The sequence below is a fragment of the Zalophus californianus genome, chromosome 5 (genome assembly GCF_009762305.2).
Source record: "Zalophus californianus isolate mZalCal1 chromosome 5, mZalCal1.pri.v2, whole genome shotgun sequence".
NCBI classification, from domain to species: Eukaryota; Metazoa; Chordata; class Mammalia; order Carnivora; family Otariidae; genus Zalophus; species Zalophus californianus.
In genome coordinates this window covers 10,232,583-10,250,922 of record NC_045599.1, presented here as the reverse complement: position 1 = coordinate 10,250,922, position 18,340 = coordinate 10,232,583, and the positions used below count along the sequence as shown (strand labels likewise).

Here is an 18,340-nt window from a genome sequence, read left to right as displayed (position 1 = left end):
GAACTTGCTTTTCTGAGCACTTCCAGCCAGATTTGTGCTGGTAAACTAGGAGTCTCTAACGATTGTCTGTCCTACAGGCGCATGTCTGCTCAGAGAGAACAGCCTATGGCTGTTTCCAAAGTCAACCATAGGTTTAAACAGGTCAGACTCATGGGCTTGGCCTCATCACCACTGTGGCCGTGATGACTAACCTTGCCCTGAATCAAAGGGTATTCAGAAGATGGTGCTCAAAATTTTAATATATATATATTATATATGTGTGTGTGTATAAAAAAATATATATATAAAATACATAGCATACATTTTATGCATAATTTTACATACTATATAAGTATATATAACATATAAAGGTATATACATTTTTGAATGCCCAGCCATTTCTAGTCCTGAAGAGACCTGCACACACACATAGGCTTTTTTCAGGTTCTTGGAAGCTTAAGTCAGTCTCAATCATCTCCTTAACATGGAGATGCCACCCAGAGCAGCTCAAGCTCTTTTTTTTGATGGAGTCATATTTTCCCTTTGCACCTAGTGGTCATTTTAGAAAAGACTGATGAGAACAATGGTTTTAGTAGAATACAATTGACTAAATCCGATGGACTCTGAAAAACAAACTGAGGGTTCTAGAGGGGAGGGGGGTCGGGGAATGGGTTAGCCTGGTGATGGGTATTAAGGAGGGCACGTTCTGCATGGATCACTGGGTGTTATGCACAAACAATGAATCATGGAACACTACATCAAAAACTAACGATGTAATGTATGGTGATTAACATAACAATAAAAAATTTAAAAATACTGATAAGGAAAAACTGGGAAACATAAGGTTGGTTCTAAGGCAGTGCTTCGTGGCAGAACATACCAAGAAAATGCACCTTAATTTGAATAAAAGTGGGCAAATTACAGATACGTTCTTTTAAAACTTAATCTACCTTAATGAGGCTTAACCCACATGTTGACTTTCTTTCTCTTTTTTAGTTTCACTTAAATGTGTTCGTTCACTAGAAACCATAACTCAGGATTTCTTCCTTTCCAACAAAGACAATCTATAAAAAGGAAATGTAATATATGCTTAAATCAAGAACATCCAAGGCCATGTGCAAAATAGATTGGAAGGTGGTTAAGACAACTTAAGGCTGTACTGGAAAGGTACAGAAATCTTCAGCATTCAAAAAATGAACTTGTTTTGGGAAAGACACGTGATGCAATTTTTAGTCACATCCCACCTGTCTTAAGTCTGAAAAATGTCTCTGTGTCCATCCAAAACATCAGGGAAGGAAAGGGGAACATCCTTTCTACCTCTCTTGAAAACTACAATGAAACAACAGTCCTCCAGGCCAGAGCAGCCTCAGCCAAAAGGAGATGAATCTACAGGTGGTATGAAGGATCAGATGGAATGAGAAAGGGAGGAGGGGGAGTGGTGATGTAGACAATCATATGAAAGTCTTACCAGCCAGCAACACCACTGAAGTTCTCGATCGCCTATAAAACATGTTGTGTGAACACTTTAATGCAAAATGTTGCCACAATCATGACATTGTTCCAGATATCTGGTACCTTTGCCGAATTATAGCTTGTTCCTTTCTACTCTTCTGAAGAATGAGCATTATGTTGACGGAAAGGCAGTAATGCCAAAGAAACATAGCAAGTAAACCCCATGAAAGGTCTTAGGAGAGATGCGTGTAAGAAAATCAAATGGGAATTATTTTAATGTCTTGCTGGTCAATTCCCCAAAGTTAGGTAACATAAACTGACTTGATAGGAACAGTACTGAATTTGGAAGCAGAGACCATAGGACCAAGACAATCGTGGTACTTTATGATGATACTCCATTACATAACAGATATAAAGGCTATTTCACCTTGAGCAGCATGGAGTCACTGCTTTACTCGCCGCTCAGCATACACGTTGTGGAGAACAACTCTGCAAGAAGACTTTAGATGATTTTCCTTGTCAAAAGAAAGTCATTCTGCCAAAGTTCAGTGACTGCATTTTGGAATCTTTGGTTCTAAATCCATCCCATGATTTGCTCCTCCACAGCCTCTAGATTAGATTTCTTAGTGACTCAGTATTCCTACTGATGTTACCCAAGGTCAGTGAGAGCAGAACCCAGGATCCTCCAATAGATGAGAGCCCTCCTTCCATATCTTGCTGTTGTCCGGCTTTAGGTGGACAGAGCAGGTAGTTCTTGTTTAGGATATATAAAAAAAGTGAATTCTACTGGGCTCTAGCTAGAACTACTCCATATAGCTTAGGTCAGTCATTAACATCCATATGACACTCATACCTGTCACTTGAGCCAATGTCAATGTTTGCTCCTTGGTCACCCAAGTACTTTATATTTAATCATTGAATATGTTATAATGACAATTAAAAAAAAACTCATCTAAGCTGCGACAAATACAAATTCACTGTCTGAACCTGAAAGTAAATTAGAATTGTTTGTAATTTATATTAAGTATCATATTGTGCTTAAAACAAATCTGACAAAAATGATACTTTATGTTTGGGGTCTGCATGGTAAATATTTTAGACTTTGCAGGCCACATATGGTCTCTGTCACATATTCTCCCCTTCTGCAAAATGATTTAAAAGGGTAAAACCTGTTCTTAGCTCATGCGATGTCCAAAAAACAAGAAGCGGGCCAAATTTGGCTCACGGGCCATCCATAGTTTGCAAATCCTTGCTTTAAACAGCTTAGAATATTTTCATTTCCTCAATTCTTCCTGATATTTGTCCCCACAAAAACTGATCAATAAGAAACACAAATTAAGACAAAGACTAAGCCAGATAAAATCCTTAATAAAAAGTAAAACTGGATAAAGGGCCATGAAAAAAAAAATCTTATGTTATCTTTCAAATAGCCTACTTGGACCCCTACACTGCTGTGGATAACTGTAGGAGGAAGTTAAACCTGGTGCTTTGAACCTCATGATGCTCTTTTTCAGAAGGCTGTCACTGGGATTCTCAGAAGTTCTTCAGACCATATTGAGCAGCACTTGCCGTGTGCATTTCCAACAGGAGCAATGCTAGGTTACATATTACTGTTAACGAGACTTTCAGGAAGTACCCATGACTTTAAACACACTGTGGGACCTAAGTTGAGTGGCAGGGGGACAACTGCAGTGATTAGAACAGTAGGTTTTGAGAAGGAAAAGATGGAATGCTGCTTTAGGCGCACTCATATCATCTGCATGTTTCTCTGTGCTGTGGAGCTCTAGCCCTAATGTCGCCTCAGGATGGGATTCCCTCTGCCCTCCCTTTGCAAATCCCAGTCAGTGACTGTAACACACAGATGCTGAAAGCTCACCAAGCAAAACACAAGATAAAAGACTGAGCAACCCTGTCAGAAGTCTATGTGCTCCAACAGAGTAAATAAAAAATACTTCCAGGCTGAACACTGAAAAAGTTTCAAGCAGTGCTGTAGCATGCCTGCCATGTTTCTGTGAGGCCTTCTGCCCGTCAGTCTAGCATATTCTGAAGGTTTCAGATTTCCAAGATCAATGTGCCTGCAGTCTTCAAAAATTCAGCAAGTAGCCACAGCAATAAGGTAAGAAAAAGAAATAAAAGGCATGAAATTGGAAAGGAAGAAGTAAAGCTACCACCATTTGCGGATGACAGGACAGTATATACACAAACCCTTAAGTCTCCACCAGAAAAATGTTGGAATAAATGAATTCAGTAAAAGTTGCAGGACATAAAGTCAATAAACAGAAATCTGTGGCATTTCTGTACACTAATAATACACCATTAGAAAAAGAAAGAAAGCAGTCCCATTTACAAACACATCAAAAAGAATAAAATACTGAGGAATAAATTTAAGCACAGAGATGAAAGACCTGTACACTGAAAACTTTAAGGCACTGATGAAAGAAACTGAAGACACAAATAAATGGAAAGGCATACCATGCTCATGAACTGGAAGAATCAATATTGTGAAAACATCTATACTACCCAAAGCAGTCTACAGAGTCAATGCAATCCCTAGGAAAGTTCCAATGGCATTTTTTCAGAGAACTGAAACAAATAATTCTAAAATTTGTATGGGACCACAAAAAAATCCCAAATAGCCAAAGCAGTCTTGAGAAAGAAGAGCAAAGCCTAAGGTATCAAGCTTCCTGATCTCAAACTACACTACAGATACAGTAATCAAAACAGTGAAGTTTTGGCATAAAACAGACATAAAGATCAATGAAACAGAATTGGGAGCCCAGAAATAAACCTACACATATATGAACAATTAATTTATGACAAAGGAGCCAAGAACATACAAGAGAGAAAGGAGAGTGTATTCAATAAATGGTACTGGGAGAACTGGACAGCCACATGCAAAAAAATGAAAGTGGACCACTACCTTATACCATATACAAAAATTAACTCAAAATGGACTAAAGACTTAAATGTAAGACCGGATAACATTAAATTCCTAGAAAACACAGGCAGTACGTCGCTTGACATCTGTCTTAGTGATGTGTTTGTGGATCTGACTCCAAAAACAAGGGAGATAAAAGCAATAATAAACAAATGGGACTGCATTAAACTAAAAAGCTTTCCTCCCTAAAAAGTGAGGAAACTATCATTAAGATGAGAAGGCATCCTACTGAACAGGACAAGATACTTATAAATCACATATCCAAGAAAAGATTAATATCCAAAATAGATGAAGAACTCCTACAACTCAATAATTAAAAAAAAAAAACGATTAAAAAGTGGGCAGAGGATCTGTAGACATTTTTCCAAATAAGACAAACAGATGGTCAACAGGCACATGAAAAGGTGTTCAACCTCACTAATCATTAGGGGACTGCTAATCAAAACCACAATGAAATATCACTTCCCACCATCAGAGTGGCTAGCATCAAAAAGAGAAGAAATAAGTGTTGGAGAGCACATGGAATAAAGGGAACCCCCACGCACTGTTGGCAGGAATGTAAATTGGTGCAGCCATTCTGGAAAACGATATGGAGAATCCTCAAAAAATTAAGAATAGATCTACCATATGATGCAGCCATCCCACTTCGGGGTCTTTATTTGAAGAACATGAAAACACTAATTTGAAAAGATATATGCACCCCTATGTTCACTGCAGCATTATTTAAAATAGCCAAGATATGAAAACAACCTAAGTATTCATCAACAGATGAATGGATAAAGAAGGTGTGGTACTTATGTGCAATGGAATATTACTCAGCCATAAACAAGAATGAAATCTTGCCATTTACAACAACATGGATGGACCTTGAGGGTATTATGCTAAGTAATGGAGAAAGACAAATACGATATGACTTCACTAATATGTGGAATCTTGAAAAAAAACAGAAATAAATAAAACAAAATAATACAAAAACAAACTCATAAACACAGAGACAGACTGACAGTTACCAGAGAGGAAGGGAGTTGTGGGGTGGGCAAAATGGGTGAAGGGGGTCAACTGTATGGTGAAAAATGGTAACTAGACTTTTGCACACCTGAAACATATGAAACGTTACCGACCAATATTAACTAAGAGAAAAAAAATTCAGCAAGTGCTATTTTTGCCCCTGCTTCAAAGAAATTTTAAATTAACACAGAGCTCCTCATTAAACTTTGTTAACTTACTAAATAGTAAAACTCTAATTGCTTTCAAATGAACCCATTTCTGGAAGATAATAAAATCAAGACATAAGCATTTTTTCCACATTTAACATACATTATTCCCATTGGAAGTATTATGTCGCTCGTAGGGTTAAACTTAATACATGAAGTCACTCATGAAACATTTCTCATCAGCCCTCTGTTGTTCTGACTGATGGGCACACATCTGTGCAAAACGTTTACCTCACAAGTCCTCACGGAGCTGTGGTAGTCATCATTATTCTTGACCTGACAGGACTAGAAGACTCATAAGATCTCACAAGAGGGGCGCCTCCGGTGGTTCAGTCAGTTTTAAGCGTCTGCCTTCGGCTCAGGTCATGATCCCGGGGTCCTGGGATCAAGTGCTGCATCGGGGTCTCTGCTCAGTGGGGAAGTCTGCCTCTCTCTCTCTCTCTCTCTCTCTCTCTCAAATAAATAAAATCTTTAAAAAAAAAAAAAAAAGATCTGGGCCACCAGGATCAAGATGTTACTAGACATGGTCTTTATCCTTGTGGAGTCTGGTTTAAGCAGGGCTTTTGTACCCTCATCTGTAAAGGGTGGAGAATACCATAGGCACTCAAAGAACACCTTGACATTGGAGAGAAAACCCATCCCCTCACCTAACCAGGATCAGATGAAAGTTTTGAGCATATTACGCTAGTGACTAATGACTACAAAAGTCTTCCCGGTTCTTCTTCAAGACCACATCGAACCTGCCTATCATGGTACCTTCATCCCTTTTACCATACAACCACACACCTACCCCAAACACCTGGCCCATCACTAGCTGTGCCAATGACCTTGGTAGGAAAGAACAGGAATCCAGAGGACACAGAGGGTGAATGATAGATGAGAAGAGAAATAAAAGCTATCAGTCCATAAAAAATGAAGAATCTTTAAGGAGGAATACAAAACCTGACAGAGAGACCTCTCACTTCACAGCGACACCCCGAGCTTCTTAGAACCTATTTAAAGAACCAAAGCAAAAACATCTTACTGACCACTAGAAGGCACAGTAGGTGGACTAGAAAAATAACAGTAGTAAATCTAAGAATACTCATCCCTTTTCAGAAAAGACACACAGCCAGCCAGATTTCTAAGAGCTGGCCACCACGAAGCCAGATTAAAATTATGGACCAAAGCTTATCTTTCTGTATTGGATGCTTCATTTTGTCATGCCTTCCGGGACAAAAGCATAAACTTACCCCAAAAGAATAATAAGCGGAGATTCAGGATAATTTTCCATAGATGTCTAACATAGCTTTGGTTTTGTTCAAAACAGAGAGCTTACGATCACTGAAACGCCCAATCACATGAAATACTGGGAACCATTTATTTAAATCAAGAAAGTTAGTAAATTTAACTTTTCACTCTGATTGCTGGCAAAAGATATTTTCTTCCAACCCAACTTGATCTGAATACTTTGTGCCTTACGTTGTGGCTTTCCTATTTACAGACCAGACCATGATTCTTACATGGAGGTTTCTGAAGAGGTTCTAAAGCCCCGACACCAGATATCACAAAGTCTGCAAAAATTTATTTTTAAGTTGCATCTTCTTCTGTTAGACTATTCAATACAATTCTGTAAGCTAAAATGGTACTCTTTATGTAATGCAGAAAGCTTTTAGAATATTAAATCTATGACAAGCAATAGATATTAGGAGTGGCTACTCAAAAATCTCTTGGCCCCTGAGCCATTGTGGAAAACTAAATGTCAGATATCAATTGCTACTTCCCTGTGAGTTGGACTATGATATCCCGTCACTGTGATACAAAGCATGCTATGAAGAATAATCAAGCAATGGGCATCTGGTCAGGCAGCCCATGGCTAGAGCATCACTCTTCCAAAGAGATGACACTGGACTGTCATAAAATCCAGTGAGGTCACACAGAGTGGGGGAAGGGGCTTGGTTTTTAACAATCTTTAGCTAATTCCCTAAAATGGGGTCACACCTGTTACAAACGTTTGCCCTTGGTCATGAAGATACCTGTAGATTGTTTAAAACAAATTACTGCCTTAACGGGGAGGAAAAGAAAAGAATTCTAAATATCCCCATTAGGTGCGAGTCAAGGAACATCTTCACCCTAAGTATTAAAGTGACAGAAACTCTCTGGACTTCACTGTTCACAGTGACTACCATCATCACGGCGATGCAAGACCTGGACAGATATTTTTTAACTCAGGTTAACCTCCCTCGCTCCTTCCTCTATTTCTTGTAACTAGCAAAATAGCAGACACTAGAAACGCAAGACTTCAGGGTAGCAAAAGACAGCAAGGAAAAGCATAGGAAGCAGAAAAACTTAACAAGGGAGTCAAGTCTCTTCAAAGAGTTCATCACAGCCCCCTGGGTATGTGTAGCTGGTTTTTTCCCTGGCTTGGGCGGTAAAGCAAGACTCCTTTTGAGAAAGGCAAGTATTCGTGGCTTCAGAAAACATGGTGTTCAAAAAAACAAACGAAAACACAAAGACAAGCCACAGAAAATATTTGCAAATCATGCATCTGAGAAAAGCCTGGTAATCGGAATAGAGAAAAAACTCTTAGGATAGAGTAAGATAAATGACCCAGTGTGAAAATGGGCAAACACTTTAAATGGACATTTTGCCAAAGAAGATACACAAATGGCTAATGATCACATGACAGGTGTTCACCATCATTGGCCACTGGACAATTGCAAGTTATAACCAAAATAAGGTACCACTGTGCACTCACTAGAATGGTACTAAGATTATATCAATAAATATGTTTGTGTATATATGTGTGTATGTGTATATGACCGTGTTGTCAGTGCTGTGTAATAAAAGAGGAACCCTCACAGATGCTTAGTTTCTGGGAAGAATATAAGATAGTGTGGGCCACTCCTAGATGTCTACCCAAGAAAACCAAAACCTGTTTCTACAGAGACGTCTGTGCAAAAGTTCACAGCGGTTCTATTCATAACCGCCCCCAAACAGGAAACCTTCTAAATGTGTATCAACTGGTGAATGAGGGAACAAACTGTGGCATATCCTTATAACGGAATACTATTTGTCAATAAAAAGGAGCAAACTAGATGAGACGACGGGAATGAATATCAAAATCTTTGAGCAAGGTAAAAGAAAAAACTATATATCATCTGATTCCATTTCTACAGAATGCTCAGAAGAGCAAATCTATGGAGACAGACAACATATTGGTGGTCTCCTGGGACTGGAGGGTGCAGGGACTTCATGCAAATGGGAACAAGGGATCTTTTGGGGGGTGGTGAAGCTTTAAAATCGCAACAGAGGGCGCCTGGGTGGCTCAGTTGGTTAAGCGACTGCCTTCGGCTCAGGTCATGATCCTGGAGTCCCAGGATCGAGTCCCGCATCAGACTCCCTGCTGAGCAGGGAGCCTGACTCTCCCTCTGACCTTCTTCCCTCTCATGCTCTCTCTCTACCATTCTCTCTCTCTCTCTCAATAAATAAAAAAAATAAAAACGCAACAGAGGTTGGGGTGCCTAGGTGGCACAGTCAGTTAAGCTTCTGACTTTGGTTCAGGTCATGATCTCCAGGTCCTGGGATCGAGTCAAGCCCCACATGGGGCTCCCTGCTCAGCAAGGAATCTGCTTCTCCCTATCCCTCTACTCATGCTCTCAAGTAAATAAATAAAATCTTAAAAAAAAAAAAAACAGAGGTGATGGTTGTATAGTTCTCGACATTTACTAGGAAATGATTGAGATATATGCTTAAATTATATGCTTAAAATAGGTATATAAGTTATACCTCAATCAAGTTGTTTAAAAAAAATGGAAGAATGACCAAAAAAAAAAAAATCCTCTTACACATTATCCAAAAATTATGGCAAAACTCTGCATGAGGTTTTTTCCTTTAATTCCTTTATTTTATTCATCAAGCGTTTATTAACTAATGACCATGTTCTCAAAATGGCTTTGACTTCACCACCATGCTAAGTTAAAGTCTCTGAAGCCTGGGCCTTTTCCAATTTCCCTAGGAATTTGGCAGTGATCAGACTATTTACTAATCCGTGGGCTTTTGAATCAGGGACAAAACCGGACTGGATCTGGCAGAGTGGGAGAGTTCAAGGACTGCCATTCCCCTCCACGGGGCATCAGGAAGCACTGTTAAGACTAGATACTGCTCTACCTGGCTGGCAATCACCAGAGAAACAATTCATCCAGTCCTTCCCAGGGAGTCCAGCCAAGCACCCTGCCTGATCAGCAGCAGATGCTTTTTAACCCCAACACCAGCTCTGGGATACAATTCTAAAACCCCGTTCATTCCCTAAATTGAGTAGTCATAACATGAAGCAAGCCCATGAATAGGTACAAAGGTTATAAAAGTTTAATGTTAGTATAGAAGGCCGATTTGTCCAAGCCCTGAAAATGCTCAAAATGTGTACATTCTATTGCACGTAAAGGCACTTTTCTTGTCTCAAATTTATTTTGTTATTTTTATGCTATTTTGCTGTATGATCACATTAAAAATAAAGGATATAAATTTCAAAAAGAATAAAAGAACGTACAAAATCCTGCAGGCAAGTGGGGAAAAGCTGAATTTTCTCCAATCGAGCCTCATGTATGTCTAAGAAATGTATTAATTTTCTTAAAGACAAAATAGTGTGGGGCGCCTGGGTGGCTCAGTTGGTTAAGCAACTGCCTTCGGCTCAGGTCATGATCCCGGAAGCCCGGGATCGAGTCCCGCATCAGGCTCCCTGCTCAGTGAGGAGCCTGCTTCTCCCTCTGACTCTCCCCCCTCTCATGTACTCTCTCTCTTTCTCGCTCTCTCAAATAAATAAATCTTTAAAAAAAATAAAAAATAAAGTCTTTAAAAAAAAAAGACAAAATAGTGTGAATGTCAGGGCATCTACGTTTTGACTCTATGTTTTTTCTTTTTATCTGGCAGAGTGATTCTGAAGCTCAAGTGCATAAGAAAGCTGCACAGGATCGCATACACACCAGTTAGGAGACAATCAGGACCCGTATTCCATAAAATCTGCACCTCAGCATCGATGTCAGGATGGGAAAGACTATAATGAGTTCACTATAAGATCAGCGAGATTGGATTTCTGAGCGGTTTTTGGCTTCATGATTTTTGTTTGGTGTTTTGTTGTTGGGTTTTTGTGGGTTTGTTGTTGTTGTTGTTGTTTTGAATATAATCAGTGCTGGTTTTTCCAACTGCACTCCTCAAACCAGGATCTCAAAGCATCTTGCCAACAAATATTAATTCTCATCGTTCTCTCAGGAGGTAGACCCCAAAAAAAAACCACACCCCAAACCAAAAACAGAATACCAAATCATATCTATGGAGGCATGAAGAGAAAACTGAGCTGGACAAAGTACTGGCTTTTTTTCCATAAGACTTTAATGACCAATTTATTTGGCAAACACTATACCGAGGCTTGATGCTTTCCAAGTCACAGATGCATGATGAATGCTTTCAAACCGCTGACTTTTATAACTTGAAAGGGCCCATTTTAAAGTTGTGACTCATTTCTGAGTCTAAAAAAGGCTATATCCGTCCATGTGAATCAGACTCTGGAAGTCTAAGTTTACAAAGTATTACATTACCATGAACCACAAATTACAAATCCATTGATGAAATGCTTAGAGTTTACTTAGCAACAGCTGAAACTTTAAGTGGTAAGAAATAATCTAATTATCCAGTACACCGTGATCAGTCAAGGTGCAGGAGGATGCTTCCCCAGCACGGCCCATGGATATTTTATGACTACTTTGACAACTACTGAAGAAACTTGATCCCAAGTCACATGCTTCCGATTTAAGGAAATCAGCAGGAAATAAGGCATCTCTGATGGTCAGGGCCTGAACACGCACAGACTTCTCAGAGAGTCTCCTAAAAATATAAAATAGAATCATGGACAGCAGGTCAAGAAAGCAAGCTAGAGTTTGAAAACGTAGCCTCCTCATTTCATACTCTGCTGTGTGTGATGCTATGTAAATAATTTTTAGAAATAAATAGAAGTGAGGCTCTCAGATGCCATCTATCCCTTCCTCCTCGAAAAACTGGCTTCTCAGAGAAAAAATATCAAAGCAAACTAAAACTCTTTTGAAATGAGAAACGTGAAAATTAGAATCCAGACCATTTAAGCATTCTAAATCGTTTATCACCTATTGAAACCTGAAATGGTTTTATTCAAAATCATGCTCTATGAAGAGGAAGTCAGGAATGTCTGAGCTTAGAATAGCAGATTCACGTTTGGTCACAAAAAAGTAAACACCACAATGCTGATTTAATTTCCTAGATGTCAACAATGACCACGCAGGAAGAACGGTATGTTCACGTTATCTTAGTAGGTAGAAAAATGACTGGTATTCAGGGCCCATATGCAATGGGAAGCAGAACCCCAAATCATATACCCTCTATGAACTGGTGCTAAAAGTTTGGAAACACGTGTAGTTACAAAATGGGCCGTTCCCATCCTGCAAGCACTTTCCTGATCGACTCTTTGGTTAATACTGATGTTGGACGATATCACCAATCCTTGTGTTAAAAGCAGCTATTGTATATAAAGTTTTATGTGGGATACGGTTTTATGGCACATGACTTGGCAGTAATATTCCACAATATACTGCTATAATAAAGTTTCAGCCGCATTTTGGAAATCATCTTTCGGGCAATTAAAACAAATGCAATGTAGGAGACTATCAGTGACAGGTTTTTAAAAGTATTTTTAAAAATTAATTAATTAAGAAAAAAGAAAAGTCTAACTTGATTAATGGAAGACGTAAAACATACTTTTAAGACAGAATAATAGATTCTAAACACAGCTGAAACTCCATTCCTCAGTTGTCTTTGATAATTTGAAAAATACTCATTTACCTGTTTATATATTATTATGTGTTAAATATTTTTGTTATATAATAAATACTTACTACCTTTCTTTACCTATGAGTTTTGAAGAATTTATTTTTAACCCATCTAAAATACAGCTTAGCTCATGAGAAGCTCTACAAAACAAGTTCCCTTGTTCAATTCTCCAATTTTCCCACCTGGGAAAAGAACAAACCATTCTAAAGCCACTGAGAGAAACCTTTCCCACTTAACAAATGCATACTAGTTAATTCATACTTAAACACTCCTGGAGATGAAGCAATAAGGTAAAGAAGAAGGGTGAATTTAGGGTCGCCTGGGTGGCTCACTCAGTTAAGTGCCCTACTCGGCTTCAGCTCAGGTGATGATTTCAGGGTCCTGAGATCAAGCCCTGTGTTAGGCTCTATGCTCAGCACAGAGTCTGCTTGAGATTCTTTCCTTCTCCCTCTGCTCCTCTCCCCACTCATGCGAGCGTGGGTGTGCTCTCTCTCAAATAAGTAAATAAATAAAATTGTAAAAAAAAAAAAAAAAAGAACAGTGAATTTTATTTGGCCACAAATGTCTTAACTAAATGAATCTTTTCCGGTGACAAACCGCACCGAGCATCATTACATTATCAGATTGTTCATGTCTGCTTCTCTCTGTGGTAACGCTCCCCATTCTTACCCCTTCTTTCTGTCCATTCCAAACTCGGCCCCCTCCCCCACATGATAAAACCTGCAGCAATCAGGAAGAGAATAGTGTGCAGAAAGCTAACATAATTAAACAAAATTAAAAACAAAAAACAAAACAAGACAAAACTACAAAATAACAGTTTACCTTAAAAAAAAAAAAAAAAAGCCTTTCCATCTCTGAAACTTCAGTTATTGACAAGGGCCAACTCTGGTTCCCAGAAGACGTGGTCAAGTCAATGCTCCTTTTCTCTCTTGGATATACCCAAAGCACATGCCCATAGTAAATCTTCTGGGAACCCTTACAGGGAAAAAAGAAAAAACAATACGGAGCAAAATGCTTTCCCTCACGTAACACAGCACTGGCCCACAGTATCCGGTCCTACGCCTGGCAAAACAGTTTCCTCAAAAACAATGTCCGGTGGGTGCCTGGGTGGCTCAGTTGGTTAAGTGACTGCCTTCGGCACAGGTCATGATCCTGGGGTCCTAGGATCAAGCCCTGCATCGGGCTCCCTGCTCAGTGGGGAGTCTGCTTCTCCCTCTGACCCTACCCCCTCTCACGCTCTCTCTGTCTCTCATTCTCCCTCTCAAATAAATAAATAAAATCTTAAAAAAAAAAACACAACAGTATCTGGTGAAGCGCACTTCAGATTGAACACTCACTTATGCTCTTTACAAAAACAGTGAAGCCTCAAAAAGTACAAGATAGATAATGCCCAGTTTTCAGGACCCCAAGATATGGGGTTCAGACTTCCTGGAGGACAAAAATGTTCCTGAAGATTCTCCTGACACATCTGATTCAATGCCCAGACCTGAGTCTGCATGAACAAGAAATCACTTGAGCAGCACTAGGTCACACTTTCCGGGTTGTTTTAGAAGCAAATGTTCTTTCCAGGCTTCATATCCACCTCAACATAAAGCAAAATGAAACCAGAGAGAGAAGGGGACATGGTCTGGGGCAGGCTCCTCCCGACAAACGTAGGCTCCAGGCATAATGCCAGCTACTTGCCACTCAGCTTCTTCCTACCTTTCACGGAAGGCGGGGGGGGTAGGGAGAAGGTGACAGAGGGGACACTGGAAAGGGGGGGGGAGAGAAATAAAAGAAAAAGGGAGTTTTTATTCCTTATAGGTAAATCAGAGATACATGATCTGTCAGGGAAAGTAACACCGCCAGGAAGAGATGCCTCCTACAGGATGTCCTCCTCCTTAGTACAGAACATTTCCCAGAAACCTCTAGATGTGCTGTGCTCAGTGGAAGGAGAGGGATAGGTCTGCAAAACAAACTTCTCCAGAGAGGCATGTGCTTCTCTCTTTCTCTCAAAAGCTCTCTCCTTTTAAACATTTTTAAAAAGTTTTACCTAATTTATTTCAGAGGGCAAGCGAGCAAGCGTGCGCACACCTGGGTGGGGGGAGGGGCAGAGGGAGAGAGAATATTCTCAAGCAGACTCGAAGCTGGTGTGGGGCCCAATGGGGCTTGATCCCAGCACCCTGAGATCGGGACTCTAGCTGAAATCAAGAGTCGGCTGCTTAACCAACTGAGCCACAAAGGCGCCCTAAAACCTTTTTCTTTTTAAAAATATTCTTAGACTTGTTCTAATTAACTAAGAGGAGGATTTCTATCAGGTGTGACTCTCCCTTTAATATGGAGAGGATACTTGGGTAGATCAAAGATGGACCTGGTGGGGTTCATTCAAATCCAAATTCCAAACCAAAGAAATAGGAGAGCTGTGTGTTGTACGAAGTACTGCAAATTCACAACAGGAAGAAGGAAGGAGGAAGGGAGGGAGGGAGGGAAGGAAAAGAGGGAGGGAGGGAGGGGGAGGGAGGAAGAAAGGAAGGAAGGAAAACATTTAAGGAAATGTAAGATGCAAACGACCTCATATCAAACTTTGTAAAAAAGAAGCTAATTTCTTTTTTTATCTTTGTATCTTACAAGTCACAATCTGGAGATTTTGTGCAGCAAAATGGGAAGTCAAACGAGGAACAAACTGTGGAAAATCTACTATCACAACGCTGGTTAGTGATTTTATTTTCTTTTACACACTTGTACAATTAGGAAATGTTATCTTTGGAAGAGGAAAGCTTATCAACCCATTTAGTTTGCAGTGAAGAAATTAAGACAAAAAGAAGTGAGCTGGTTGGCCTGAGGTCATCACGCAGCCCCTCCGCTGCACGAGTGGGACGAGATCCCAGCATCCCAGTCCAGAGTCTGGTCTCCCTCCCTTCCCCAACACGCCACAGTGTGTTCCTGTTATGTAACTGCTGGCTACAGACTCTCAGTCTTCATATGAAATGGGCAATTTTCAGGTTCTAGTGTCTTTTTATATGAACCCAGGACTGGTCTGTCACCTCACAATCTCAGCCTGTTAAAAAAACACACATACTTTGGGCTCCTAGGAAGATGTGGCATCATTTGCCTGAGGCGTTCTGAATCTGGTGAAGATGGGTTCAAACAGTTAAGATGGACCATTTTTGAAAAGAAAATATATGGCATGTGCACAGTTTTGAGGCCATTTATTTCCTGGGCCCTTGGGGAGCAGATATGCTGGGGACCACTCATACAGATGTACGTACCATTCAACTGTGCCTTTACCCCCAGTGGTATGGTGTTATGTATAACTTTCAACTAAGAGCAATTTTCATAAACTAAATGGGTTTATCAGCTAAAGTTTTTCATACTTACTCTTCAAATTTTATAGGTACATCTGCTCCAGGAAATACCATAAGCCTCTAAATACCATGACTGCTAGCAAATAAAGCAATACCATAAGGAGTCTAGGTTTCGTTTAAAAAGAAAACTTTAATCCTTCAAACACCGTACTTAATAAGAGAAGGTCTAAAAAAGATTCAGATACTTGATCCTAAAAACTAATCACTCCAGAATTTCTTGTAAAATAGATAGACTCAACAAACATGCAGACCTTGGCTCCCTCCCTGAACCCCATTAAAATGACTATAAGTAACTGTAAAACAAAGAAACCCCAAAAAGCACAGACCCATGAGGACAGCAAGAATGAGTGACAAGACAGTCTGACGGGAGCTGAAAAGCCAACTGACATGTGATCACTGACTTACCTGACTCGTGAAAGGAGAATTCTAGACTGGGATTGGTAAAAAAAAAAATCACAAGGAAAGCATATCGGCACTGAGAACCAACCCATCCCGTCTAAAGGCTCAGGAAATCCTTGGCACCAGCATCTCCGCAAGTGGAGATCAGGACACGGCCTTAAAGGTGAGGACGGGTTCAGATACTGCATAAAAGCAGTTAGATACCTAGATTCTCTTCTCTACTTTGTCACTTGTAGTATCTTTTACCAACTGGGAGAAGCCTGGAAGTTTATTGTCCCGAGAGGTAAAACACAAAGTCAGTGAGTTGACGGAGGGCATCAAGCACCATAGGGAGTAGGCTACCGGTAATGTTACGACTCAGAAAACAAATAAAGGTTTGCAGATTAGTGGTTGAGACCTCTTCTCTGACCTTTCAATTCCCAGTATGCTGTCCCCTAGGGCTTGCACCTTCAAGGGAGGACAGGAGAAACAACTTCCCATGAGCCTGTCAGATTGCTCAGAGAAAACAGAAAATACGTAAAGATACTAAAATTGGTGTTCTGCCCGCCACACCCCAAATGACCCTGTAGTGAAGCCCACAGTTGACAACTTCTAGATATGCAAAGAAAGTTCCACTCACTCATCTCTTGAGGATGGCACTGTCAAGTAAGGGCAGACAGTTGAAGTTACCTAACTACTTGGGCAAAGCTAGAAGCCAAAACCAACAGAAAAATGAATCTTTGGGCAAACAATACAGATACGAAGAGAAAAATTTTCAAAAATTATCATTAACATCGCTGAACAAATAAAACAATGTATCCAAGAACAAAAGCATGATGCTACTTTTTTTCAAAGGGGCACTTGGGGATCAAGCATGAGACACTGGAAATTAATATATATTAAAAAGAAACTAAATTCCAATAGAAAGATAAAATGGAGGTTATCTTTCATAGACAGAGCAAAAACAGAAACAGAAAAAAATAAGAAAGAAAACAGGAAAATCAGAAAACCAATAGAGGAGGGCCAATATCCACACAACAGAACACAGGAACAAAAATCATTAAATAATTCAAGAAAATTTCTAAGAACTGAAGGACAATCATTCCAGGATTGAACAGGCTTATTATATTCCCAGTACTCTAGATTAAAATAGAGTCACGCCAAGATGTATCCTGTTGCAACTGTAGAACACCAATCCTAAAAGCTTCCGTGGGGGAGAAAAAAAGCATAAAAAATTGAGGACAGTATCAGACTGCTGGATCCTGGATGCCAGAGGAAAATAAAGGCTTCGATATTCTGAGTAAAAGTGATTTCCAATCTAGAGTTTTATATCCAGCCCCGTTATCAAAGAAGTAGGGAAAGAAGAATGGCCATATCTCAAGCTCTCAAAATATGCTCTCTCTTACCTGCTACCTTTTCTTAAAAGCTACTGGAAGATGAATTCTGCCAAAATGAAGGATAGGTGGAAAACGAGGGAGAAACGGGGTTCAAGAAAAAGGGTACCCAACATACAAAGAAGCCCAAGGAAATCCCCAATGTGATGGGCAAGCAGGTTAGAAGAATTGTTTTTCAAGGTGAAATTGCTAGACTGCTCAATATACATGAATCTAGCAAAAGAATATTTAAATATGGGGGAAATGAGGGAAAATAAAAAGATGTGCAGAAAAAGCAAGATGCTAATAAGATACTACACACTGTTCAACCACAAATGCAGTTTACATAGTCATAAGGATGTTAGCGTAGAATGCAGATCATCGGTGTCAACATAACTTACTGGGAAGATAGAAATTACTCTTTTGGGGGGGTACAGTCATGAAAGGGGTATGTACGTGTGAAAGAAAACTAAAACCCCAACTTTCCTAAAAAGCTAGATGAAAAACCTAGTGGTAGCAAAATAAGCAATATCATTCAGAAATATGAAAAGCAATTACCAAAAAAAACTGACTAAAAGATCGTCGAGTGACTGCTTCTGAAAAATCAAAATGGGGAAGGGGTATTGCAGGTTTGCTTTTTTTGCAACAATTCTCATACAGATATTTTTCTTCCTTAAACTGTATACGTATATACCTTCGATTTTCAAAAGCTAAACTAAAAAACATCTGGACACTACAAAGAACATCCTAAGATTTAACAGTTCTAACAATTACTAAATCGTTCCTGTCTATTGCTAATTTCAACTTAGATATTCTTAACCAAGGTCA

At 39.6% G+C, this 18,340-nt stretch overlaps 1 protein-coding gene across 1 annotated transcript in view; it reads right to left on the bottom strand.

Annotated features, from left to right (window-relative positions):
* KCNN2 (potassium calcium-activated channel subfamily N member 2) overlaps positions 1-18,340 on the bottom strand; it is a 142,993-nt gene that overhangs the window by 81,919 nt on the left and 42,734 nt on the right. The gene's annotated exons all lie outside the window — the stretch shown is intronic.